The sequence below is a fragment of the Lampetra fluviatilis genome, unplaced genomic scaffold, assembly GCF_964198595.1.
Source record: "Lampetra fluviatilis unplaced genomic scaffold, kcLamFluv1.1 SCAFFOLD_970, whole genome shotgun sequence".
Taxonomy (NCBI): domain Eukaryota; kingdom Metazoa; phylum Chordata; class Hyperoartia; order Petromyzontiformes; family Petromyzontidae; genus Lampetra; species Lampetra fluviatilis.
Genome location: NW_027620886.1, coordinates 25001 through 36944, shown reverse-complemented (window position 1 = coordinate 36944; position 11944 = coordinate 25001). Strand labels below are relative to the sequence as shown.

The following is an 11944-nucleotide window of genomic DNA, read 5'->3' as shown; positions in this document are numbered from 1 at the left end:
CACCCACCCACCCACTCACCCACCCACCCACCCACTCACTCACCCACCCACCCACCCACTCACTCACCCACCCACTCACTCACCCACCCACTCACTCACTCACTCACCCACCCACCCACTCACTCACTCACCCACCCACCCACTCACCCACCCACTCACTCACTCACTCACCCACCCACCCACTCACTCACTCACCCACCCACTCACTCACCCACCCACCCACCCACCCACCCACCCACTCACCCACCCACCCACCCACTCACTCACTCACCCACCCACCCACTCACCCACCCACCCACCCACTCACCCACTCACCCACCCACTCACCCACTCACCCACCCACTCACCCACTCACTCACCCACTCAAATCACCCACCCACTCACTCACCCACTCACTCACCCACCCACTCACTCACCCACCCACCCGCTCACCCACCCACTCACCCGCTCACTCACCCGCTCACCCACCGACCCACCCACTCAACCACTCAATCACCCACCCACTCACTCACCCACCCACCCACCCACCCACTCACTCACTCGCCCACTCACCCACTCACTCAGCCACTCACTCACTCAGCCACTCACATACTCAGCCACCCACCCACCCACCCACTCACCCACCCACCCACCCACCCACTCACCCACCCACTCACCCACCCACTCACCCACTCACTCACCCACTCACCCACCCACTCACCCACCCGCTCACCCACCCACTCACTCACCCACCCACTCACTCACTCACCCACTCACCCACCCACTCACTCACCCACCCACCCACCCACTCACTCACTCACCCACTCACCCACCCACCCACTCACCCACCCACCCACCCACCCACTCACTCACCCACCCACTCACCCACTCACTCACCCACCCACCCACTCACCCACCCACTCACCCACTCACTCACCCACCCACCCACTCACCCACCCACTCACCCACCCACTCACTCACCCACCCACTCACCCACTCACTCACCCACCCACTCACTCACCCACTCACTCAGCCACTCACCCACCCGCTCACCCACCCACTCACTCACCCACCCACTCACTCACTCACCCACTCACCCACCCACTCACTCACCCACCCACCCACCCACTCACTCACTCACCAACTCACCCACCCACCCACTCACCCACCCACCCACCCACCCACTCACTCACCCACCCACTCACCCACTCACTCACCCACCCACCCACTCACCCACCCACTCACCCACTCACTCACCCACCCACCCACTCACCCACCCACTCACCCACCCACTCACTCACCCACCCACTCACCCACTCACCCACCCACCCACTCACCCACTCACTCACCCACCCACTCACCCACCCACTCACCCACTCACTCACCCACCCACTCACTCACCCACTCACTCACCCACCCACCCACCCACTCACTCACCCACCCACTCACCCACTCACTCACCCACCCACCCACCCACCCACTCACTCACCCACTCACCTACTCACCCACCCACCCACCCACTCACTCACCCACCCACCCACTCACTCACCCACTCACTCACCCACTCACCCACTCACCCACCCACCCACTCACTCACCCACTCACTCACCCACTCACCCACTCACTCACCCACCCACCCACTCACTCACCCACTCACTCACCCACCCACCCACCCACCCACCCACTCACTCACCCACCCACTCACCCACTCACTCACCCACCCACCCGCTCACCCACCCACTCACTCACCCACTCACCCACCCACTCACTCACCCACCCACTCACTCACCCACTCACTCACCCACCCACTCACTCACTCACTCACCCACCCGCTCACCCACCCACTCACTCACCCACCCACTCACCCACCCACTCACCCACCCGCTCACCCACCCACTCACTCACCCACCCACTCACTCACTCACTCACCCACCCGCTCACCCACCCACTCACTCACCCACCCACTCACTCACTCACTCACCCACTCACTCACTCACCCACCCACTCACCCACTCACTCACCCGTGGGTGAGCAGGTGGGCTGCTGCTGGTGACAGGCTGCACTGACCACGTGGTCAGGATCTACTCGCTGGTGCGCGCACAGCCCCGCAAGGAAGTGGAGCTCCTAGAGCACATGGTGAGTTTACTCACCACCACCCTCACCACCCTCACCACCCTCACCACCACCATCACCACCCTCACCACCCTCACCACCACCATCACCACCCTCACCACCCTCACCACCACCCTCACCACCCTCACCACCCTCACCACCCTCACCAACCTCACCACCACCCTCACCACCCTCACCACCCTCACCACCCTCACCAACCTCACCACCCTCACCACCCTCACCACCATCACCAACTTCACCACCCTCACCACCCTCACCACCATCACCACCCTCACCAACCTCACCACCATCACCACCCTCACCACCATCACCACCCTCACCACCCTCACCACCATCACCAACCTCACCACCCTCACCACCCTCACCACCATCACCACCCTCACCAACCTCACCACCATCACCACCCTCACCACCACCCTCACCACCCTCACCACCCTCACCACCCTCACCAACCTCACCACCCTCACCACCCTCACCACCCTCACCACCCTCACCAGCCTCACCACCCTCACCAGCCTCACCACCCTCACCACCCTCACCACCCTCACCACCACCATCACCACCCTCACCACCCTCACCACCACACTCACCACCACCCTCACCACCCTCACCACCCTCACCACCCTCACCACCATCACCAACCTCACCACCCTCACCACCCTCACCACCATCACCACCCTCACCACCCTCACCACCCTCACCAACCTCACCACCCTCACCACCCTCACCACCATCACCACCCTCACCACCCTCACCAACCTCACCACCATCACCACCCTCACCACCCTCACCACCCTCACCACCATCACCACCCTCACCACCCTCACCAACCTCACCACCCTCACCACCCTCACCACCATCACCAACCTCAGCACCCTCACCACCCTCACCACCATCACCACCCTCACCACCCTCACCAACCTCACCACCCTCACCACCCTCACCACCATCACCACCCTCACCACCATCACCACCCTCACCACCCTCACCACCCTCACCACCCTCACCAACATCACCACCACCTTCACCACCCTCACCACCCTCACCACCACCATCACCACCCTCACCACCCTCACCACCACCCTCACCACCCTCACCACCCTCACCACCACCCTCACCACCCTCACCACCACCCTCACCACCCTCACCACCCTCACCACCATCACCAACCTCACCACCCTCACCACCCTCACCACCCTCACCAACCTCACCACCCTCACCACCCTCACCACCCTCACCAACCTCACCACCCTCACCACCCTCACCACCACCCTCACCACCCTCACCACCCTCACCACCCTCACCACCACCATCACCACCCTCACCACCCTCACCACCCTCACCACCACCCTCACCACCCTCACCACCCTCACCACCCTCACCACCCTCACCACCATCACCAACCTCACCACCCTCACCACCCTCACCACCATCACCACCCTCACCACCCTCACCACCATCACCACCCTCACCACCCTCACCACCCTCACCAACCTCACCACCCTCACCACCCTCACCACCATCACCACCCTCACCACCCTCACCAACCTCACCACCCTCACCACCCTCACCACCATCACCACCCTCACCACCCTCACCACCCTCACCACCCTCACCACCCTCACCACCACCCTCACCACCCTCACCACCATCACCACCCTCACCAACCTCACCACCCTCACCAACCTCACCACCCTCACCACCCTCACCACCCTCACCACCCTCACCACCATCACCACCCTCACCACCCTCACCACCCTCACCACCCTCACCAACCTCACCACCATCACCACCCTCACCAACCTCACCACCCTCACCACCCTCACCACCACCCTCACCACCACCCTCACCACCACCCTCACCACCCTCACCACCCTCACCAACCTCACCAACCTCACCTCCACCCTCACCACCACCCTCACCACCCTCACCACCACCCTCCTCACCACCACTCACTCACCGCCCTACTCACCACCACCCTCACCACCCTTCTACTCACCACCCTCCTCACCACCCTACTCACCACCCTCACCACTCACTCACCACCACCCTCACCACCCTCACCACCATCATCACCCTCACCACCACCCTCACCACCACCCTCACCACCACCCTCACCACCCTCACCACCACCCTCACCACCCTCACCACCACCCTCCTCACCACCACTCACTCACCGCCTTACTCACCACCACCCTCACCACCCTTCTACTCACCACCCTCCTCACCACCCTACTCACCACCCTCACCACTCACTCACCACCACCATCACCACCCTCACCACCACCACCACCACTCACTCACCACCACCCTCACCACCCTCACCACCATCATCACCCTCACCACCACCACCACCACTCACTCACCACTCACTCACCACCACCCTCACCACCCCTCACCACCACCCTCCTCACCACCACTCACTCACCGCCCTACTCACCACCACCCTCACCACCCTTCTACTCACCACCCTCCTCACCACACTACTCACCACCCTCACCACTCACTCACCACCACCCTCACCACCCTCACCACCATCATCACCCTCACCACCACCCTCACCACCACCCTCACCACCACCCTCACCACCCTCACCACCACCCTCACCACCCTCACCACCACCCTCCTCACCACCACTCACTCACCGCCTTACTCACCACCACCCTCACCACCCTTCTACTCACCACCCTCCTCACCACCCTACTCACCACCCTCACCACTCACTCACCACCACCATCACCACCCTCACCACCACCACCACCACTCACTCACCACCACCCTCACCACCCTCACCACCATCATCACCCTCACCACCACCACCACCACTCACTCACCACTCACTCACCACCACCCTCACCACCCTCACCACCACCCTCCTCACCACCACTCACTCACCGCCCTACTCACCACCACCCTCACCACCCTTCTACTCACCACCCTCCTCACCACCCTACTCACCACCCTCACCACTCACTCACCACCACCATCACCACCCTCACCACTGGTCTACTCACCACCACCCTCACCACCCTCACCACCATCACTCACTCACTCACCACCACCCTAATCACCACCACCCTCACCACCACCACTCACTCACCACCATCACCACCACCCTCACCACCACCCTCCTCACCACCACTCACTCACCGCCCTACTCACCACCACCCTCACCACCCTTCTACTCACCACCCTCCTCACCACCCTACTCACCACCCTCACCACTCACTCACCACCACCATCACCACCCTCACCACTGGTCTACTCACCACCACCCTCACCACCCTCACCACCATCACTCACTCACTCACCACCACCCTAATCACCACCACCCTCACCACCACCACTCACTCACCACCATCACCACCACCCTCACCACCACCCTACTCACCACCACCCTCAACACCATCACTCACTCACTCACCACCACCCTCACCACCACCCTCACCACCGCTCTACTCACCACCCTCACCACCACTCACTCACCACCACCATCACCACCCTCACCACCACCCTCAACACCACTCACTCACCACCACCCTCACCACCACCACCACCACTCACTCACTCACAACGCTCACCACCCTCACCACCACCCTCACCACCCTCACCACCATCACCACTGCTCTACTCACCACCACCCTCACCACCACCACCCTACTCACCACCCTCACCACCACCACTCAATCACCGCCCTACTCACCACCACCCTCACCACCACTCACTCACCACCACCCTCACCACCACTCACTCACCACCACCCTCACCACCACTCACTCACCACCCTTCTCACCACCACCCTCACCACCACCCTCCTCACCATCCTCACCACCACCACTCACTCACCACCACTCACCACCACTCACCACCACCCTCACCACCACCCTCACCACCACCCTCACCACCACCACTCACTCACCACCCTCCTCACCACCCTCACCACCACCACTCACTCACCACCACTCACTCACCACTCACCACCACCCTCACCACCACCCTCACCACCACCCTCACCACCACCACTCACTCACCAACCTCCTCACCACCCTCACCACCACCACTCACTCACCACCACTCACTCACCACTCACCACCACCCTCACCACCACCCTCACCACCACCCTCACCACCACCACTCACTCACCAACCTCCTCACCACCCTCACCACCACCACTCACTCACCACCACTCACTCACCACTCACCACCACCCTCACCACCACCCTCACCACCACCCTCACCACCACCACTCACTCACCAACCTCCTCACCACCCTCACCACCACCACTCACTCACCACCACTCACTCACCACCCTCTCCACCACCACTCACCACCACCCTCACCACCACCCTCACCACCACTCACTCACCACCACTCACCACCACCCTCACCACCACCCTCACCACCACTCACTCACCACCACTCACCACCACCCTCACCACCACCCTCACCACCACTCACTCACCACCACTCACCACCACCCTCACCACCACCCTCACCACCACTCACTCACCACCACTCACCACCACCCTCACCACCACCCTCACCACCACCCTCACCACCACCACTCACTCACCACCCTCACCACCACTCTCACCACCACTCACAACGCTCACCAGCCTCACCACCACCCTCACCACCACCCTCACCACCACCACTCACTCACCACCCTCCTCACCACCACTCACTCACCGCCACCCTCACCACCACTCACCAACCTCACCACCACCACTCACAAGGCTCACCAGCCTAACCACCACTCACCACCACCCTCACCACTACCTTCACCACCCTCGCCACCACCACACTCACCACCACCACACTCACCACCACCACCACCACCCTCACCACCCTCCTCATGAACCTCACCACCCTCACCACCACCACCCTCATCAACCTCACCACCACTCACCACCACCCTCACCACCCTCACCACCACCACCCTCATCAACCTCACCACCACTCACCACCACACTCACCACCACCACACTCACCACCACCACCACCCTCACCACCCTCCTCATGAACCTCACCACCCTCACCACCACCACCCCTCATCAACCTCACCACCACCACCCTCATCAACCTCACCACCACTCACCACCACCCTCACCACCCTCACCACCACCACCCTCATCAACCTCACCACCACTCACCACCACCCTTAGCACCACCACCACACTCACCACTACTCACCACCCACCCTCACCCTCACCACCCTCACCACCACCACCACTCACCACCACCATCACCACCTTCACCACCCTCACCACCATCACACTCACCACCACCATCACCACCCTCACCACCATCACCATCCTCACCACCCTCACCACCCTCACCAACCTCACCACCCTCACCACCCTCACCACCACCCTCACCACCACCCTCACCACCACCCTCACCACCCTCACCACCCTCACCACCCTCACCAACCTCACCACCCCTCACCACCCTCACCACCACCCTCACCACCACCCTCACCACCCTTACCACCCTCACCACCATCACCACCCTCACCACCCTCACCACCACCCTCACCAACCTCACCACCATCACCACCCTCACCAACCTCACCACCCTCACCACCCTCACCACCACCCTCACCACCCTCACCACCCTCACCACCCTCACCACCACCCTCACCACCCTCACCACCCTCACCACCCTCACCACCATCACCACCCTCACCACCCTCACCACCACCCTCACCAACCTCACCACCATCACCACCCTCACCAACCTCACCACCCTCACCACCCTCACCACCACCCTCACCACCCTCACCACCCTCACCACCCTCACCAACCTCACCAACCTCACCACCCTCACCACCCTCACCACCACCCTCACCACCCTCACTACCCTCACCACCATCACCACCCTCACCACCATCACCACCCTCACCACCCTCACCACCCTCACCACCATCACCACCCTCACCACCCTCACCACCATCACCACCACCCTCACCACCCTCACCACCCTCACCACCATTACCACCCTCACCACCCTCACCACCCTCACCACCACCACCCTCACCCTCACCACTCACTCACCACCACCCTCACCACCCTCAACACTCACTCACCACCCTCACCCTCACCACCACCCTCACCCTCACCACCACCCTCACCCTCACCACCACCCTCACCACCACCCTCACCACCACCATCACCACCCTCACCACCACCCTCCTCACCACCACTCACTCACCGCCCTACTCACCACCACCCTCACCACCCTTCTACTCACCACCCTCCTCACCACCCTACTCACCACCCTCACCACTCACTCACCACCACCATCACCACCCTCACCACCACCACCACCACTCACTCACCACCACCCTCACCACCCTCACCACTATCATCACCCTCACCACCACCACCACCACCACTCACTCACCACTCCCTCACCACCACCCTCACCACCCTCACTACCATCATCACCCTCACCACCACCCTCACCACCACCCTCACCACCACCCTCACCACCCTCACCACCACCCTCCTCACCACCACTCACTCACCGCCCTACTCACCACCACCCTCACCACCCTTCTACTCACCACCCTCCTCACCACCCTACTCACCACCCTCACCACTCACTCACCACCACCATCACCACCCTCACCACTGGTCTACTCACCACCACCCTCACCACCCTCACCACCATCACTCACTCACTCACCACCACCCTAATCACCACCACCCTCACCACCACCACTCACTCACCACCATCACCACCACCCTCACCACCACCCTCCTCACCACCACTCACTCACCGCCCTACTCACCACCACCCTCACCACCCTTCTACTCACCACCCTCCTCACCACCCTACTCACCACCCTCACCACTCACTCACCACCACCATCACCACCCTCACCACTGGTCTACTCACCACCACCCTCACCACCCTCACCACCATCACTCACTCACTCACCACCACCCTAATCACCACCACCCTCACCACCACCACTCACTCACCACCATCACCACCACCCTCACCACCACCCTACTCACCACCACCCTCAACACCATCACTCACTCACTCACCACCACCCTCACCACCACCCTCACCACCGCTCTACTCACCACCCTCACCACCACTCACTCACCACCACCATCACCACCCTCACCACCACCCTCAACACCACTCACTCACCACCACCCTCACCACCACCACCACCACTCACTCACTCACAACGCTCACCAGCCTCACCACCACCCTCACCACCACCCTCACCACCCTCACCACCACCCTCACCACCCTCACCACTGCTCTACTCACCACCACCCTCACCACCACCACCCTACTCACCACCCTCACCACCACCACTCAATCACCGCCCTACTCACCACCACCCTCACCACCACTCACTCACCACCACCCTCACCACCACTCACTCACCACCACCCTCACCACCACCACCCTACTCACCACCCTCACCACCACCACTCAATCACCGCCCTACTCACCACCACCTTCACCACCACTCACTCACCACCACCCTCACCACCACTCACTCACCACCACCCTCACCACCACTCACTCACCACCACCCTCACCACCACCCTCACCACCACCACCCTCACCACCACCACTCACTCACCACCCTCCTCACCACCCTCACCACCACCACTCACTCACCACCACTCACCACCACTCACCACCCTCACCACCACCCTCACCACCACCACCCTCACCACCACCACTCACTCACCACCCTCCTCACCACCCTCACCACCACCACTCACTCACCACCACTCACCACCACTCACCACCACCCTCACCACCACCCTCACCACCACCACTCACTCACCACCCTCCTCACCACCACTCACAACGCTCACCAGCCTCACCACCACTCACTCACCACCCTCCTCACCACCACTCACTCACCGCCACCCTCACCACCACTCACCAACCTCACCACCACCACTCACAAGGCTCACCAGCCTCACCACCACTCACCACCACCCTCACCACTACCTTCACCACCCTCGCCACCACCACACTCACCACCACCACCCTCACCACCCTCCTCATGAACCTCACCACCCTCACCACCACCACCCTCATCAACCTCACCACCACTCACCACCACACTCACCACCACCACACTCACCACCACCCTCATCAACCTCACCACCACTCACCACCACCCTCACCACCCTCACCACCACCACCCTCATCAACCTCACCACCACTCACCACCACACTCACCACCACCACACTCACCACCACCCTCATCAACCTCACCACCACTCACCACCACCCTCACCACCCTCACCACCACCACCCTCATCAACCTCACCACCACTCACCACCACACTCACCACCACCACACTCACCACCACCCTCATCAACCTCACCACCACTCACCACCACCCTCACCACCCTCACCACCACCACCCTCATCAACCTCACCACCACTCACCACCACACTCACCACCACCACACTCACCACCACCCTCATCAACCTCACCACCACTCACCACCACCCTCACCACCCTCACCACCACCACCCTCATCAACCTCACCACCACTCACCACCACACTCACCACCACCACACTCACCACCACCCTCATCAACCTCACCACCACTCACCACCACCCTCACCACCCTCACCACCACCACCCTCATCAACCTCACCACCACTCACCACCACACTCACCACCACCACACTCACCACCACCCTCATCAACCTCACCACCACTCACCACCACCCTCACCACCCTCACCACCACCACCCTCATCAACCTCACCACCACTCACCACCACACTCACCACCACCACACTCACCACCACCCTCATCAACCTCACCACCACTCACCACCACCCTCACCACCCTCACCACCACCACCCTCATCAACCTCACCACCACTCACCACCACACTCACCACCACCACACTCACCACCACCCTCATCAACCTCACCACCACTCACCACCACCCTCACCACCCTCACCACCACCACCCTCATCAACCTCACCACCACTCACCACCACACTCACCACCACCACACTCACCACCACCCTCATCAACCTCACCACCACTCACCACCACCCTCACCACCCTCACCACCACCACCCTCATCAACCTCACCACCACTCACCACCACACTCACCACCACCACACTCACCACCACCCTCATCAACCTCACCACCACTCACCACCACCCTCACCACCCTCACCACCACCACCCTCATCAACCTCACCACCACTCACCACCACACTCACCACCACCACACTCACCACCACCCTCATCAACCTCACCACCACTCACCACCACCCTCACCACCCTCACCACCACCACCCTCATCAACCTCACCACCACTCACCACCACACTCACCACCACCACACTCACCACCACCCTCATCAACCTCACCACCACTCACCACCACCCTCACCACCCTCACCACCACCACCCTCATCAACCTCACCACCACTCACCACCACACTCACCACCACCACACTCACCACCACCCTCATCAACCTCACCACCACTCACCACCACCCTCACCACCCTCACCACCACCACCCTCATCAACCTCACCACCACTCACCACCACACTCACCACCACCACACTCACCACCACCCTCATCAACCTCACCACCACTCACCACCACCCTCACCACCCTCACCACCACCACCCTCATCAACCTCACCACCACTCACCACCACCCTCACCACCCTCACCACCACCACCCTCATCAACCTCACCACCACTCACCACCACACTCACCACCACCACACTCACCACCACCCTCATCAACCTCACCACCACTCACCACCACCCTCACCACCCTCACCACCACCACCC

General features: G+C 62.2%; 1 long non-coding RNA gene across 1 annotated transcript in view; it reads left to right on the top strand.

Moving 5' to 3' along the window:
• The first annotated feature begins 2011 nt into the window (after positions 1–2011).
• The window catches only part of LOC144954487 (uncharacterized), a 21059-nt gene continuing 11126 nt past the window's right edge, over positions 2012–11944 (top strand). Inside the window, exon 1 of the long non-coding RNA XR_013641215.1 lies at positions 2012–2115. This is a non-coding gene — a long non-coding RNA (uncharacterized LOC144954487). The remainder of the gene's footprint in view (positions 2116–11944) is intronic.